Source organism: Loxodonta africana, chromosome 1 (assembly GCF_030014295.1).
Source record: "Loxodonta africana isolate mLoxAfr1 chromosome 1, mLoxAfr1.hap2, whole genome shotgun sequence".
Taxonomy (NCBI): Eukaryota; Metazoa; Chordata; class Mammalia; order Proboscidea; family Elephantidae; genus Loxodonta; species Loxodonta africana.
In genome coordinates, this window is record NC_087342.1 from 88,533,424 (window position 1) to 88,551,991 (window position 18,568).

The 18,568-nt window shown below is 42.4% G+C and overlaps 1 protein-coding gene and 1 pseudogene across 2 annotated transcripts in view; one reads left to right on the forward strand and one right to left on the reverse strand.

Moving 5' to 3' along the window:
• Positions 1–18,568, reverse strand: part of LOC100662084 (HLA class I histocompatibility antigen, A alpha chain-like) — a 111,884-nt gene that overhangs the window by 75,007 nt on the left and 18,309 nt on the right. The gene's annotated exons all lie outside the window — the stretch shown is intronic.
• LOC135230807 (olfactory receptor 2H2-like) lies at positions 1,958–4,354 on the forward strand (annotated as a pseudogene).

Genomic DNA, 18,568 nt, shown 5'->3' on the forward strand with positions numbered 1-18,568 from the left:
TTATAAACAGAGGTCTTAGCACCCACTCAAGGCTGTCCATTGCTCTTTAGTTTAGCTTTAGTTTTCCTCTAATGCCCAAGTGTAGGCTGTTGTAGTTAGCTGCCATTGTTTTGGCCTCTGACTCAAGGTGACCCCACGCACAATGGAGAAAACCTGTTGCCCACCTCTGCATCATTCCCATGAACACTTGCGGATCAGACTGTTGTCATCCATATAGTTTTTCTTGCCTGATTTTCGGATGTTGGTAGCCAGCCCTTTCTGAGTCTGTCTTCGTCTCAAAGATCCACTGAAACCTATTCAGCATCACAGGAACACACAGACCCTCGCTGACAGACAGATGGTGGCTGCACACGAGGTGCGCTGACTAGGAATCAAACACAGGTCTCAAGCATGGAAGAGAAGAATCCTACCACTGAACCACCAAAGACTCCATCGTGTACTCTAGGCCTCAGGTAAGAATTTTATCATGGGGATCTCTGGCAGCAGAGCACCAAGGAGATATTTATTTGATCGAAGGTAAGTAGAAAGTTCATTCTTTGCCTATGAGATATCAGTTTCCACATGTCCTCAATAGTGGAGCACCAGAGTTAGAGTTAAACAGGGTCTAGAATCCTGGCCCTGGCAATTATTGGCTGGGTAACCTTACACTAGTTATTTAACCTCTCTGAGACTGTTCATTTCTTGGTAAACTTGGGATAGTAATGTCTACTTTGCAGAGTTGCTGTGAGAGACAGGTGTTCAGGGAGCTGCTTAACACCATACTTGGCACCTAAAGATGTGCTCAACAGATGGTAGCTACTAAGAGCAATAGCAGGTAACTATCACTAGATTGTCAGAACCTCCTTTAAGCAAACCCCATCCCACCTCCCCCAGCACCTAGCACAATGTCAGCACATTAGGCCTCAAAAAATGAGTAAATGAGTGAATGAATACGTTAGAGGGAGTAAGAGCAGGAGAAAGCGGTAAAAAACAGATATCAAAAGAGAGAAGAGGGGAGAGAGTCACTAAGGAAGGTGTATATAAAGAGCTTCAGAAAAAAGGCAGAAAAAGAGAGAGCATGAAATGCCAAGAGAATGAGAAAGTTAGAGAAATGCAGAAAATTGTTTAGGATGACAGCTGATGGATAAATAAGAAACTATTCGCTCTAGTGTAGGGTACTATTCAAAGTATTTTATATTATAGAGAAAACAGTGGAGACAACAACTGCTAATGGGTGTGGAGTGTCTTTTGGAAGTGATAAAAAAAAAGTTCTGGAAATACCGTTCATTGCACAACTTTGTGAACATACAAAAAAAGCACCAAATTATATACTTTTAAAGGCTTAATTTTATGGTACGTAAATTATATCACAAAAAAGGAATGATTAATTTAACCTTGGAAACAGAATGGTGGTTATGTCTTGGGGGGGAGGTAATTGATGAGATCAAGGAGAGACGCATAGAACTCTCTAAGCCACTTGTAACATTTGCTCATTTCCTTAACCTGGTTGACAGGCGTATCAGGTATTGATTTTATTCTTCTTTAAACTACAAAGATTGCTTTACTCACACATTTGTTTGAATATGTAACAATATATTTTTTTAATCTTTAATATCTTGTAATGGGGAAAAGAACAATGAGAGACAGAGAAGGAAGCAACAAAGGAACAAAATCAGAAATTCCTGACAAGGAGAGATGCGATAGAAATTAAACACAAGATGGAGAGAGACTGAGTGATGGGGAGGTTCTCATGCCATTCTGTAAGTTCCCAGGGTATTTTCTGCCAGCTGTACCACATTCTCACTTGTGGACACCCCTGTCCCCCATATGGCCTTCCTAAGGTCTTCTGGGACCAGAGAACCCTGAGCCCTTGCCTCTCATCTGCCAGAGTACCTTGCAGCCTCCAGTCTGATCACTGAGCTGCCTTTTGTGCCCCAATACTTCTCTTTCATAGAAGAAAAAAATCTAATTGCCTTCTCTAGAATGCTTTCCCTGGTATATGCACCCCAGTTCATCCTTCACCTTACACAGACTTTTCTCATTCACCCAGTATCTTGGTATCATTGAGCCTCCAGATTTTGGAGTCTTTTGATAATGTTCTCATGAACTCCTCGGTGACTTAAAATGTGCCTGGGGCCACTCTCCCCTCCTGCCTGTAAGCTTCTCATGGCAGGGACTGAGAATGTGGGCCAATTCTCCCAACCGAGACATCTGGTTCAGCAAAAGGGTTGCTAATGAGGCCAACACAACCAAGCTGAAGTCTCTCTGAAGGGGAATGCTTGGCCCAGAGAAAAATCTCTCATAGATAAAATGCTGTCTCTCTGATAAATTCTTTTTCAGATAAAGAATTATAAAAGACGTGGGATATAAATACACATGAGATATAAGTTTGACAAAATCCATCCCAACAAAGAGAGAGTCATCAGCTCTATAATTTAGGATCAAAATTTCTCCCACAAATAAATAAGGGACAATAGAACACTTACAACAGCTCTCAGAACATAAAACCAAACCAGAACCCACAGCCATCGAGTCAATTCCAATTCCTAGGGACCCTCCATAATGACAAAAAATGTGTGCTGAATGAATGAATGAATCAGTGAATTGATCCAAGTGTTGCATTGGCCTGCTTTTCCATCAACCAGTAAGTTAGAGGATTCAGAGGTATCCATCTGTTTCCCGGTACATTCTTTTGAGTTTTTATAAAGCAGGATGGAACACACTCAGTTGACAGCTCTCCTCCTTCTCCAGGGTCAGAAGGAACAGGACATGGTCAACCAGAGCTCCCCAGTGGGCTTTATCCTTCTGGGCTTTTCTGAACACCCAGGACCTGAAAAGATTCTCTTTGTGCTTGTCTTGACTTCATACCTCCTGATCCTGGTGGGCAACACATTCATCATCCTGCTCTCCATGCAGGACCCCAGGCTCCACTCTCCAATGTACTTTTTCCTCTCCAGCTTCTCCTTCTTGGATCTCTGCTTCACCACAAGTTGTGTTCCCCAGATGCTGTTCAACCTCTGGGGCCCAAAGAAGACTATTAGCTTCCTTGAGTGTTCCTTGCAGCTCTTTGTCTTCCTGTTTCTGGGGACCACTGAGTGCATCCTCCTTACACTGATGGCCTTTGATCGCTACGTGGCTGTCTGCCAGCCCCTCCACTATGCCACCACCATCCACCCCTGCCTCTGCTGGCAAGTGACAGCTGTGGCCTGGGTCACCAGCTGCTGGAGTGAATGGTCCAGATACCGTTCACCCTACACCTGCCCTTCTGCCCCCACCGACATGTGGATCATTTTGTGTGTGAGGTCCCAGCTCTAATTCGACTCTCTTGTGGGGACACCACCTACAATGAGATCCAGATGACTGTTGGCAGTGTCCTCATCTTGGTGGTGTCCCTCACTCTCATTCTTATCTCTTACGGTGCCATTGCCCAGGCAGTGCTGAGGATTAACCCTGCAAAGGGTAGGAGGAAGCCTTTTGGGACCTGCTCCTCCCATTTCATTGTGCTCATCCTCTTCTATAGCTCAGCCATTGCTGTCTACCTCCAGCCCCAAAATCCCTATGCCCAAGAGAGGGGCAAGTTCTTTGCTTTCTTCTACGCAGTAGGCACTCATTCACTTACCCGTCTCCTATACACCCTGAAGAACAAGGAGATAAAGAGGGCATTCATGAGGTTGCTGGGAAGGATGCGGACCCCAGACGAAGCTGACAGTTAGCTACTTAATGTGCTTTAAAGTTGAGAGATTCCTCATGCTTTTGTCAGTAAGCTTGCATTCTCTACCACACTGCCTTCTGCACACCCATCATGCCTCAGTAAAGAGTAATAGTGCATGTGTGTATGCGTGAGTACATGTATATGTGTGTGCATGTATAAGAGACAGAGATTGAGCATGGGGGTAAAGGGAAGTTATTGGAGTTGTTAGCTGCCATCAAGTCAGCACCCAATTCACGGCAGCCCCACACACAACAGGATAAGACTCTTGTGATCCACAGGGTTTTCATTGGCTGTCTTGTCAGTACTAGATCTCCAGGACTTTCTTCCTAGTCTTAGTCTGGAAGTTCTGCAGAAACCTGTTCAGCATCATAGCAACACAGAAGCCTCTGCTGACAGACCAGTGGCGGCTGCCCTTGAGGACCAATGACCAGCAGTCACACCAGGTCTCCCCCATGAAAAGCAAGAATTCTACCTCTGAACCACCACTGGGAACAGCATCTGAATCCAGTTTAATATTTTCTCTGTTCTCTCTTCTGTTTTTAACATTTCTCACATCCATGATTGTGTCCCTAATTTTATCATTCCCATTTCTAACTCCCTTGTCCTATCATCACTATTTCTTCACCTCCATTTCTAACCCCTACCATATCTTCTTTGTTTCTCCCTCAGGTCCGTTTCCACCACCTTATAGGTCTCCTGTTTTGTGCTCTAGTTGTATTTTACCCTATTAAGTAGCAGCTATAGAGAGAGAAAGCTGAAGTCCAGGTAAGTTCAGAAATCCACCCAAGAACACACAAGTGTTAGAACTAAAACCCAAGCACCGTGGCTTCCAGTCAGACAACCTCTCAAATACACCTTGTCGTTTTCGTACCTTAATCATTTATCCCGGTATCCTTAGGTTTGACCCCAAAACAGGGCCATAAGGAGAATGCTTAACTTCTTCAGTCCTAGTCTTTTTCTCTTTAGGGTGCCTGTGAATTGCAAGCAAAGAAGAAGCCCAGAAAGAGAGGGAAACAGCTTAATACTTAGGCTGGCAGGACAACTTCGACAATGGGGACATTAGTGCCATCCACTGGTCATATATGATATCACATCTGACATCCTAGTCACCTGACCCAACCACTCTCCACTGTCTTAACGCTGTATTCTGCCCATAGAGATTATTATTATTGTTATTATATAGCACCAGTGATATGTCAGGTACCATTGAAAGTGATTTACATGTATTCATTCATTTAATCCTCATTACAACACTATGAAGAGGATAGTTTGTTTTTTTTTTTCCCAGATGCAGAAACTAAGACATAGAGTTTGAGTAGAGAGTTTGAGTAGCAGCTTGAAAATGTCAGAGCCAGAATTTGGACTCAGGAGGACTGCAGAGTCCATTTTTCAGCCCTGCCTTTTGGTACAAATAGTGCCTCCCCAGCTCAAGTGAGGAGTCTCAATTTCTCAAGAAATTTTGAGGAAATCCTTCCAACTTGCAAAGACATCTGACTTAATTCCCCCAGCCAAAGGAGTCTTTACTTCCCTGGAGTAAGTGTTTTTCAGATCCTTTGAAGTTCCGTTGAGAAACACTAGCCTGTTGGAAGAAGTTTTGGTCCAGCTCATTGTGTGCGTTCCTGGTTTAGTTTGCCCAGTACTTATCGGGCTCCCAGAAGGCAAGGACCAGAATTTCACAGGAAAGTGGTGAGCAGTTGTATAGATGAATAAGTGAATGATTGAATGAATGAATGAATCTCACTCTCCAAGGCAGGGGTAAAGGTTTACAGGGGGTCCTAATCCCAGATGGTATTTCTCAGCTTTTCCATGACAATTACAGTTATACCAAATTCTGTTTCGGTACATGTTAATAAAGTGAGAAAGAAAAAGAAAATCCTAGTTTTAACTCAAGTCCCAACACAAAATGGCTTTGACTCATCGTTTACCCCAGCCCCAGCACAGAGCTGCAGCATTAACTCTAAGTCCTAATCTTCATCCTCGCCATCCCTGTGCTAATCTTATTGTCTCCTCAGCCTCATTACTAACTGTATCCTAATCTTAATGTAGACCCCCCTTTATACTTAATAATCCTAATCTCAGTCTTACAAGAAGTGTTAGCCTTAATTCCATTTTCAAGTCATTTATGGAATAAATGACCACTTTCTGTCTTCTTTCTCTCATTAAAATCTAGAAATCTCTACCGCTTTCTCTAGTTCCCTTTGCCCCATAGCTCTAGAGTTTGTGTAAAACAAAATCTCTTCTAGACAGACTATAGGAGAATACAACAGAGGAGAAGTTAATGAAGCAGCCAGAAAGGATGTTTTAATAGTACCTACTTTGTTGAATAAATGCTTTACCTTAGGACTAACATCTCTTACTCTAAATTTATTCAGTAGGTCCATGTGGACAGTTACCTATTGGGTAATGGAGGGGAAAATCGAACATAAATGTATTTGATCATAACCCTCAAAGTGTCCAACAAAGATCTGGATGGTCAGAGACATATTCCCAGCATAAATAATAATTATACAAGAGAGTTGGGGACAAATAAGGAGCCAAGTGAATACAGACAAAGAAATAAAGTGTATTAGTGCTGAGGGCAAGGGGGATCAGAGAAGTCTTCCTAGAGGTATGAACCATGGCAGATGGAACATGCAAATATGAAATATTTGCTAAAGGCAGGAACAAGCATGTTGTGGATTAGCATGGGGAGATGTGAGGGAAGGAGCTAAGCTGGGAGCCAAATCATTAAGTAGGAAGGCATAAATTATTTTTTAAATACGTAGAAGCTACTGAACTACATACAACTGAGTGCTTTGAGCCTACTGGATGTAGGCCCCTTGATGGTGGGCACGTACACATTCTAGCATAACTTAGTTGGAAGCATTTAAATGGCATTATTCAGGAAATCCTCGTGGCATAGTGGTTAAAAGCTATGGCTGCTAACCGAAAAGTCGGCAGTTCGAGTCCACCAGTTGCTCCTTGGAAACTCTAACGGGCAGTTCTCCTCTGACCTGTAGAGTTGCTATGAGTCGGAATTGACTCAATGGCAATGTGTAGTTGTAGTAGGAGTAGTATTCAGGAATCCCAGGGTTTTAGTTGCCTACTCAAGGATGGTTCCCAGTTCATGTCTGAAAGGGTCACTGAATCACGAATAGACACCAATGCACAGTGCCCAGTTCTTGCATCCCTCCAGCTCCCAGCGAAACCAGCCTTCCAGGATACCCTGATCAGATTAATTCCCCCCCATACACACACCCTGAGAGTCCACTCAGCATGTTGCATGAGTGTTACCTATACATGTGTCTGTCTCCCTTCCTCCAAGGTGTGGAGCCACAGCCTTCTACATTTCGGTCAGGTCTGCACTAACTCAGTTCCAGAGCATGGGGGGCTGCAATTAAGATCTGCCAGCGGGATGAGGACGCTGCCTAAAGCTGAGGGGGTGGGCTGCGATGCCCAAGGGGCCAAAGAACCAGGCCTGCTGGGGCCAAAGAAGTGGGGTCGCCACTCAGATGGATTAGGATGGGGCCACCCAAAGCCAAGGGAGCTAAGTTGCCATCCCAGAGGACCTGGAAACCCAGGACCGAGGGGTCTCCACACAGAATCCAGAGGGTGTGACCAACACCGAGAGGTTGGAGGGCAAGGCCATTGCCCAGCGGATCTCAGAGAAAAGAGGTTCATCTTCAAGACTTGAGAGTTAATGTAATTTGTTCTGCTGGATTTTGGACTTGCTTGGTGCCCATTATCCCTCCTTTCCCTCCAATTTCTATTATTTGTATTGGAAACATCTACCTTGTGTTTATTCCACTATCGTACTTTGGAAACAGATAACTTGTGTTCTAGATTTCACAGGAACACAGATGAAGAGAAACTTTGCCCTAGGATAGAATACACCTAAAATCTCGCCCATATTTGCTTTAGATGATTCAGAAGATGAGATTTTGGACTTGGAGTTGACTTAAGACTTTTGGGATGATGTGCTGTGGTGAATGTGTATTATATGTCGAAAGGACATGAATTTTGGGGGCCAAAGGGTGGAATGTTATGGATTGAACCACGTCTCCCAAAAACACATGTTGTAAATTCTGACCTTTATGCCTGTGGTTATAATCTCATTTGGGAATGGGTTGTATTTGTTATGTTAATAAGACAGGGTTAGTGCAGGGTATATCTTGAGTCAATGTCTTTTCAGATATAAAACAGATTAAACAAGCCAGCAAAGGAGAGATGGGGAAGAGAGTTGCCAAGAGTCACATGGTTGTCTCCAAGGAACCAGGAAGCTGAAGAGGCAAGGACCTTCCTCCAGAGCTGACAAAGAGAAAGCCTTCCACGAGAGCTGGGGCTGTAAATTAGGACTTGCAGCCTTCTGAAATGTGAGAAAACAAATTTCTGTTTGTTAAAGCCACCCACTTGTGGTATTTCTCTTATATCAGCACTAGGTAATTAAGAGGTCTTAACAAACAGCATGAAGAGATGGTAAGCAGAGAGATGTAAAAACTGCATAAGGGCGGTTTCTGACCTCCTCTCACTTCATGAGGAAGGAGAATCAAGATCAACAGACCAAGGCTGATTCCTTTGAAACAGAGGTCAGACATGCCTCCTCTCTCCGCCATCTTTACTAATTCTCACATCAGCCATCCCTCCCACTGCACTGTCTACTTCTCTGCTGTGTTCAATAGTTTATTGCAATGACCACACAGAACTCACAGACAATAATAACAATTATGAGGTTTCTTAGGGAAGTAACAGGTTACATTCAGGTTCAGGAATGCTCAGTATACAGTACTTCCATCAGGACAGCCTTCTCCCAGCTGCGCTCACAGACATGCGCCTCTCCCTGGCCCTCTGTCTCTGCATAAAGACACTCATCTTTCTTACTCCAAGGACTGGGAAGCCCACTGCACAGTCTCTCCTGCCAGCCTCTCCTGCCTCCACTCTTCTGCCACTGCTTCTCTGCCACTGGTTTTCACCATCTTCAGGGTTAAATCTACAAGAAAACATCTAGAATAAAAGCTTAATAAGTGTGGGAAGTCATAATTTCTACAGTAGCCTACTGGATCCATGGCCCAACTGAAACTACCATGAAGAAACAGGGTACTCAGTGAGGAATTCATCCAACAAATAAACACACTAATGCCTGCAAAGCCTAAACCACCTCCACTACCTGTGCCTTTACTGATCAGAGACAGTTTACTGAACAGTGTGCCAAGTCCGCTAAGGCATTGGAGATATTGTGAAATTATGTAAAGAGTGCTTATATAGAGCTTGGGGCTTCATGTGAGTGACACACATTTATAAATGACCACGAATAAATATAAAATTACGACCGTGATAAGAAAAAGTAGGGGGTGTTATTAAAGCTTGTAATAGGGGGAAGACCTTACTAAACACTTTCACACAATTTTACCTACCACATTGAAAAAAAAATAGTATTTTTATGACCATTCTCATTTTTGATGAGACTGTGAAAGTGGCACGTGGGACTCAGACATCTGACACTGTAGAGTTTCCAGAAGCCAGTTTCCATTTATTACCTCTCTTATCTGTCTTTCTGGGCCTGTTGAGGTCAAGGGGTCCTAACTTCCATCTACATGGTGGTGTAGTGGTTAAGTGCTCGGCTGCTAACCAAAGGATGTGCGTCAGAATCGACTCGACAGCAAATGGCTTGGTTTTTTTTTTTTTTTTAATGCTTTCTTTTCCAGCTTTTGGTAGTTCTATTTTGTCGTTTTCCCCCTTGATATATCCTTTACCTCAGACCCCCTCCCTGAGGTTAGAGTGAGGAGGTGCAGCCAAGCCCAGCAATACTATGTGGATTCTATCACTTCAGTCCCTGAAATGGCCTTGTTGCAAATTGAATTTTGTCCCCCCCAAAATTCATGTTGTAAATCCTAACTCCTATACCTGTGGTTTTAATTCCATTTTCTTTATTATGTGAAGAGGCCATATCAGTGTAGGGTGTGTTTTAAGCCAATCACATTTGAGATATATCACCAAGGAACCAAGAACCATGAGCTGAGAAGAGTAAGGACCTTCACACAGAGTTGACAGAGAGAGAAAGCCTTCCCCTAGGGCCTATGCCCTGATTTCAGACTTCTAACCTAAACTATCAACTCAACGGCACTGGGTTTTTATGTGCTAACCTAAACTGGGAGAAAATTAATTTCTGTTCATTAAAGCTACCCACTTGCAGTATTTCTGTTACAGAAAAAAAAAAAAAAAAAACAGAGGCCTTATATAAATGAGACAGGCCCATTGTCTAAATTGAATGTGATAGTCCTTTCCTTGAGAGCAACTTATACTATATTTGGGTGGGTTTATCCAACTGACCTGAACAGGTAACAGCTTTAAATGAGGCCAGATGACTAGAATCATCTCCAGCTGATCTAGTCAGTAGTTAAGCATTTCTGCAATTAGGCCCTAATGCTTATTTGGATATAATAACATGTGTGTGTGTGTCTCAGTGCCCAGGCTTGAGGATTTTGAGACAAATCTCTACCCTGTATTCACTCTTTCAGAAATAGCTCCTGGCTTTCTAGTGGGCCCTGGTAGATTCCGAAAGGCAGGATCACAGTACAGCAAATGACACAGTAAACTGATATGCCCATCATAACCAGGATTTTATATGATCCACCATGCTCCCCAGCACTCAGGCCTCACGGAGAAGTGGTGTGTGCAGCATCAGACTTGAGCAGGTCCTGCAAGCACAGGTAAGTTTCATAACAAGGGAGACAACACTCCTAAAGCTCTTGTCATTGTGCAGAGTCCACTCTCCATTGTCTCATTCTTGCAGTTCATGAGGGGTTCTCCATGGTCAGTTGACTGTAGAGGAAGAAATTTGAACCTCATTTACATATGGTTTTAAACATGCTTTGAATAGTCAAAAGTGGACTGCTACAGCATTACAGTTCCATTCTGGAATGTTCATAGAGAACACAGAAAGGGAATTCCTCACAGTGGGGCAGATTTCAAGCTGACAGTCTAGAAGTTCACTTTGCCAAAAGGAGAAATGTGTTGGGGTTGGATCTTCATCAATGCATGGGCAATGTCTAATAGTTTGTTCAAGTGTCCAGTGGGTTAGAAAGACTGTGGAAAGGGGCTTTGGGAAATAATTGTGAACCACTAATACAACACATTGTGTATCTATACCTACTTCATGCTGGAAAAAAAAAAAATGGATGAACAAAATATTAAAAAAATCTTCCACAAAAAATTGAAGAGCTGCACTTTAGCGGAAATTGTCTAGCCATAATCCAGAAAGCTCTCAATTTGCTTTTGTCTTGAAGTCATTTACTGAATGTGGAAAACTTAAGCTTAACTTTGTGCCCCCACAGCGCATTTGGAAAAGAAAGAAATGCCCAGGGAACAATTAAAGTGAGAAACCTAATAGGATGATCAGCCCCATTAAGCTGGGACCTCAAAGGGCCAGGTTCCTCAGAGTAAGAGAAATGTCCTACTCTGAGGACTACAGGGGCAGGCACCCTGTTGCTGAGTGAAGTGGGAGAAAAACCTTGTTCCTGAGTTTTAACCGCAAGTGGCCTCGCAGATAGATTTGCATCCCAAGTTCACACTATCTGTGTGGTCTGAAAATCCTCAAGCCATGAATTCAGTTTAAAGTAGGCCAGACTGCAAGGCACTTACCACAGAGTCAATTCTGGTTCATAGAGACCCCATGTGTGCACAGCAGAAGTGCTCCATAAGGGTTTCATAAGGAAGTTACCTTTCTGAAGAAGATCACCAGTACTATCTTCTGAGACCCCTTGAAATGAGCTGGAACTGACAACCTGTTAGCTACTAGTCAAGCATTTAACCATTCGTGCCACCCAGGGGAATCCTTACTCTCATCTAGGCTTGGAAAATTCCAACTCATAGTTTTATATGCTTCTAACTCACAAAAAAAGGACCAGGATTACTGGTCGGACAGAGAATGGAGAAACCCCAAAAGTATGGCCCCCAGACACCCTTTTAACTCAGTACTGAAGTCACTCCTGAGGTTCAATTCACCCTTTAACCAAAGAATAGACAGGCCTACAAAATACGGCAAGACTAAATGGGCCCAGCAGCCCAGGGGCAAGGATAAGAAGGCAAGAGGGGACAGGAAAGCTGATAATGGGGAACAAAGGTTGAGAAAGAGAGAGTGGCAACCAATGTCATAAAGCAATATATGCCTTAATTGTTCATCAAGAAATGAATTTGTTCTGTAAATCTTCATCTAAAGTACAATAAAAAATAATAATACTTTCATAAGCAAAATGAGCATTTAAGAGTAGGAAAACAAAAGCACACTACGTTCACAAGAAGAAAGGCCCCCTGAAAAAAACAAGCAGGCATGACAGCAGAATCAAGTAACTCAGATAATAGACTAATAAGAAAACGATATAAAATAGCTGTGCTTACTAAGATTAACAAAACAAGCTTTAAAATAAGGAAATTAGAACGTATAAAAATGTGCAAGAAAATTGGGATAGAACAATACTGTGTGTAACATTTAAATAAAATTTAGAAATGAAAATATAATGATAAAAGTGAAAACCTCAATGGATTTTTCCAGACAAAAACAGACAATGTGACACAAGTAGACTGTTATTAATGGAAGTTCTAAAGAATCTAGTTTAGGTAGAAGAAATCCCACATGGAAATAATGAAAGAAAGAATACAAAAAAATGGTTAAGTACATCAGTAAATTTAAATGAACATTAACTATGAAAAAATTAAAATATCTGACGAGGTTAAAAAAGCTAGTATATATGCTGGGAAGGGGTAAATACACTTAATTTAAGTCTAAACTTTCCATTTCCCCCACAATAATGCTGGAGAGACAGATATATTTACAATCTAACAAAATTTTTCAAACTGAATTTCTTGCTCAATATGTTACCTTTTGTTTGTTCTGTACATTTCAGGATAGGGCATATAAAGAGACTATTTTGTAGTTCTCCACATGCTAAATTTCCAACTTATTGTTGGACTCCTCAGTAATTCAGGTGCTCTAATATTATAAATAATGAAGATACAAACCCAACTGTGGAGTTTTCACTTCTTGCTGTTACTGTCTTGTCAATTCCGATTCATGGTGACCCCATGTGTGCAGAGTAGAACTGTTCCATAGGGTTTTCAAGGCTGTGACATTTCAGAAACAGATCACCGGCCCTTACTTTCAAGGCTTCTGTGAGAGGGTTTGAACCGCCAACTTTCCGAATAGTAGCTGCAGCACCACCCAGGAACTCCAGAGTTCTCACTACCGGGGAGTAGTCCACAATAAAATGGTATTAACAATGCATGGCTAATTGCCTCCATGAACAACTAACCTCTTCACCATGAGACCAGAAGAACTAGATGGTGCCAGGCTACCATGAACCTGTTGTCATCGAATAAATTCTGACGCATAGCAACACTATAGGATGGAGTAGAACTTACCCATAGGGTTTCCAGGGCTGCAATCTTACATAAACAGGTTGCCACATCTTTTCCCATAGAGAAGTTGGTGGGTTCAAGGCTACTTGGGCTCTGTTACTGAATATTTTAATCAAAGATTCTAAAAAAGAACCCTGATCAAAAAAGAGAAAGCAGAACAGATTTGCAAATTCTTATGGAATCCAGACTTTCTGGAACCATTGAGACTAGATGAACGCCCAAAGTTATTGCCCTGAGATAATCTTTAAAGAAAAAAAACTGCTGTCAAGTCAATTTCAACTCATAGCAACCCTATAGGACAGAGTAGAAGTGCCCCATAGAGTTTCCAAGGAGCGGCTGGTGGATTCGAACTACCAGCCTTTTGGTTGGCAGCCATAACACTTAACCACTGAACAACCAGGGCTCATGGAGCCTGAGGGACCTGACAGTTCATGTTTTTTCAGAACCATGGTGAGATCCACGTATCCTGGCCTATAAGGTTTAAAGCTTTCAGTTGGATTCAAACGGACACTGGGGAAGTAAGTTTAAAATAAACCCCAATGCATATGGAATTATTTTAAACAGTTATTAACCACAATCTCAAGCAATGCATTCCCCCTTAGGCTAACAACCATATTTATATCATTATAACAGAAGGACCTGTTCAGGAAGAAGAGGCAGCTTCAGGCCAATCTTGGCCAAATACTAGAGTGGACTAAGAACAAGGCAGTTACAGGCATGTGTGTTTGCTTTTGACATGCAGAGTCTGATACTTTAGCTGCATACTTAATACGTTCCAGGGAATGTTATATACTGTGTTTTGAAGAGATGTGGTGAGCACAAATTCGATCTGCTAAATGCTTTCACAAAAGTGTCTCATAGATGTCTTATAGTTAGTACTCTGAAATTGCCTGTAAGACTAGTTATAGAGTCATTCCTAGAAGGCTAGTTCAGAATTTAGAAGCAAAGGGCATACCGTTTGCGGGTGGGGGTGGGTGGGGGGTCTGTGGGGAGAGGCTTACTGCCTATTGCCACCTAGTGGAAAAATCGGGTAATTGCATCCGGGTAGGCTCAATTATAGAGCTGGAAAGATGTTGGAACACACCATAGTCAGATACGCCGATTTTCAGATAAAGTGAAGGGACAACTAACTCAAACCTCCTGACATACAGCACTAATATTATCCAATACATGTCACTGTCGCTCTTATCTCAAAATATTGTTTTCAGTTCTCCTTACGCTCTACTATAATAGGTTAAAATCAATGTGTATAATTTTCATGGTGCTTTCACATACATGAACTCACTTGAGCCTTCCAATAAACCTGTGACACCGTCGGAGAACTTATTATTCTCATTTTGCCAATAACTAAAACGAGGCTCAAAAATGTTAAATAAAACTTCCAAGTTAAGAGTAGGGAGCTCCTGGAATACAGATCCTTTGACCTTCCAATAATTCTCTTTCCTTCTACTTTTCAAACATGGAAAAGATATCAGATTGGTTATACCTTCATATCCTAGTAAGTAACTGGATGCACTGAAAGCTAGACCAGGACAATGTTGCAGACGACCTCGATGTCAGAGTTTAAATACTTTATTATATTCTGTCACTCCAAACTAATTTTTTTTTTTAATTAGAGCATGTAAGGTAATGTATTGAGAGATTAAATCCATGGCACCTAATGTAGGTCCTCCAACTAGTACGCTATCAAGGCTTGTTGAATAAACGTACTTAAAAAGGTTAAAGTTTGGAAGTGAGGGAAGGAGGCTTAAAAAAGAAATGTGAAAGCTCCTTTATGACTAGATGAAATGATAAAAGGCCTGTAAGCGCCCTGGGCTTAGAAAGTAGAGGAAGAGGTGGGAAAATGCCAGAATGAAGTGCCTGATTCATCATAGCAGGGGGCTCTCTTCTTGGGTGGGGAGTCTCAGTCTAGATTTTGTCAGGAAAAAAGAGCGACTCTGGTATTCCAGAAACAAAGGCTTAAGCGAGGAATAGGGGCTTTTACACTAATATTGGAAAACCTGGAAAGTCAAAGGTCAGTGAAGGCCTGAGACGCTGCAGTTGGAAGGTTGGAGAAGCACACACCAAGAACTCAGCCTTAAGTACTGAAGTGGGTGTTTCTCAAAATATTGCTTAGAAATTACTATAACTCTCATAAAAACTCTAAGAAATCTCCCACCGTTTGTCTCAGTCTGCATAGGCAAACAGGAGGCTCTCAGACCTTGGAGAGAAGCTGCTGAGAACCCCATTGCCCAGCATCTGCCTGCAACCACCTCTCAAGGATGATGACCTCTCCCTCTCTTCTATGTCCCAGATCTCACTCGGTCCCTCCATGTACAGGGAAGGGGATTCGGGAGATGTATTTCCTAGCTCTTCCTCTGCAGGAAAGATGTTGGAAGAAGGATGCTGGGCTGACAACACACAATCCGGTACATGAGTTAATACTAGAGAGTGCAGGTGGGTTGGCTGAGAAGGGGCCACTAGCTGGTATAAACTAGTGATGAGTGTATGAGATTCTTTTAAATTCAGCAAGTATTTTTTCATAGCTTGGATGAAATCTATTTTTTATATATGATGTTTTTAGGATGTGTTAGGGACTGTAAAAAGTGGAGGCTCATGGTTTTTACAACTTTCCACAGCAAGACTCAAAAAGGACTTTGGAAGATCATTGTTTTAACCGGGACAGAGACAGATCTTTGGATTGGAAAATGTTGTATTGTGTTCTCTAGGTGCCAGAGCCTCATGATATGCAGTCTATAATAGCCTGGCTACAGCAATTCCTAGGGCAGTACAAGGAATTCCTTAATATGGCCCTTCTAGTCATAGACTTTGTGACTTACACACAATGATTGAGTGGGAGTGTGTGAATAAGGTATAAGACACCTGTGATGGTTGGGGTTATGTGTCAGCTTGGCTAGGCCATGATTCCCAGTATTGTGTGGCTGTCTTCCTTTCTGTGATCTGATGTAATTATCCTCCATTTTATGTGTTGTATATCCTAAGCCCTATAGGTTAATGAGGCGAGATTAGTGTGGGTTGTATCCTGAGTCAGTCTTGCAAGAAGGCCTGAGTCAAGTCCCACCCAAACTCAAGTCATGCCCTTCTCTGGGGAGTAGGCTGCATACAATGTATATATGTGGGTGTTCTGGTGGGGCCCTCTCTCTCTCTCTCTGTCTTCATCTGGATTCTACAACTGGCTCATCACTCTCTGGCCTCAGGTTCTCGGGACTTGAGGAAGTAGCCTGACGTCTGACCTGCCAATTCAGGGATTTGCCTGCTTTCCCAGCCCTGTGGGTCAGCAGCCTAATGTCTGACCTGATTCGCCAGCTTTTGTAGCCCTGTGAGCCAGCAGCCTTTCACCTGGCCTGCTAATTTTAGTTTTTCAGCCCCTGAGGTCATGTAAGTTAGGAGAAGCCTAAACCTAACCCATGGATAGAGAACTTACCAACTGGGTAAGCCATTTCCGTGATAGGGTTCCGTGAGTTCTGTGAGACGGAACCCAAGGATGGGAGGGAAAGTACTGAGGGGAGGAGGAGTAGTCGATGTTAGAGATGATGGAGTAGTACAGCAATTTGGAAAAATTAGGTGTTTGGGGCATTTTTAACCTCTGCCTCATAGGAACCAGCTTTGTGCTGACCATTATAAAAGAAACTATTTATTCACCTAAGTCAACTAGAAGTTTGAAATGGGTTCAGTGTTTAGGAATAAAGTTCAGTGAGAGGCAGAACTGGTAAGGTAGTGCTTTTTCCATGTTAATCAATCAACCTCAAAAACATTTTTTCATATGCGTTTCTGCCTTTTTTTTTTTTTAATCTAAGTAAATTCTTAGAAGTGCTCAGGGAAGATGAGTATGATTGTGGGTCTGAGTTCGGTGATGCACAGGGGTGGCTAAGAAAAGAGAGGAGAAAGATCTAACATTCCACATAGTCGCGAGTGACCCTCAGCCTGAGATGCTGCTCCGATGGTTGCATTCAAAGGAAAAACAGGCCACCTGAGGGTAAACAGAATTCTATCAAGGGAGTGAGTCCAATTCCCAAACACAGTCCCTGAGGTAGATGGAGAAGCAGCATAAAAAGTGTCCAGGTGTCCAGAGGCCTGTAAGTATAGGGACTTGGAGCCTTTAGACACCCTCTCTCACCTCCGTCAATGCAAGTCAAGGCTTATGTGGAAGTGCTTGGCTGTGCTCGATGGGACTCCAGCAGCCCCTCTAGGGTTGGGTATAATTTGAGAGAGAGATGAGCACACACACAACTTTGGCCCACCATTACCCTCTCCCTTAGGTAAGTACCCATCACCTACATTTCAGCTTTTCTCTTTTGGGCCCATAACCAATTAGATATGGGAAAGGTGGCAGGCAAGGACAAGCAGGACCTAGAATTCACTCTGGGTACCTGAGTTGGGGGGTGGCCATCGAGAGTGACACGGGATTATTATCAGGAGGGCAAGAGGCAGGTTGGACTGGCATCCCAGGGCTATGCCTGGATCCTCTGCATCAAAACACAGAAGTTGAACACAAAAATTCTGTAAACCAAAAAGCAACAAATAGTAGAATCCATACATATGTTTAAAACAAAATTTATAGGGTTATTTTATTAGTTTCCCAGAGTTGCAACAAATTATCACAAACTTGGTTGCTTAAAAAAAATAAATTGATTCTTACAGATCTGGAGGCCAAAAGTCTGGAATCAAGGCATGAGCTGGGCCACACTCTCTCCCAAAGCTCTAGGGGAGAGTCCTCCCTTGCCTCTTTCAGGTTCTGGTGGCTCCAGGCGTTGCTTGGCTTGTGGCAGCATCACTGCCATCTCTGCCTCCATCTTCACGTGGCCTTTTCCCTGTGTCTCACTATTCTCCTCTTCTGTCTCTCATAAGGACACTAGTCAGTGCATTTAGAGCCCGCCCGAGTCCAGGATGACCTTATCTTGAGATCCTTACCTTAATTACATCGGCAAAGGCCCTTCTTCCAAAATAAAGACACATTCTGAGGTTCTAGGTGGACGTAGTTTTTTGGGTGGCACCATTCAACCCACTACAATCATGATATAAGAATTTCTATTTGTGGAATGCAATTAAAAAATAAATATCCTGACCTATTAAAAAAGCAAGAAATAGTGGCAGAACTTTTTTCAGGAATATGCAAATTAATTGCGATTTCATTTTTGAGGTTGAAAAAGGATGCATGGAAGGAGCATAAAATCATCTTCTTATTTAAAACTCTGGTTGAACAGATTGACAGCGCTCCACAGGCAGAACATTACCTTTTGTTGCCCAGAATTATTTCTAATAGTGATTTTGATGTAATAAAACAAAAAAAAAAAACAGTGGAAAAGCTGGATTTCACTCTTTCCTACCTCTCTTTCCCTTCAGAGAGTTTACAAGCCGTTTATATTGGCTTCCAAATACATCGCATCTACTAGCTGACTACTCAAATTCCAAAAGAAATGAAGCGGTACATGTTATAAATTTTAAAACAAATATGTAATAAACGTATTGAATGAAAAGATATAGTTC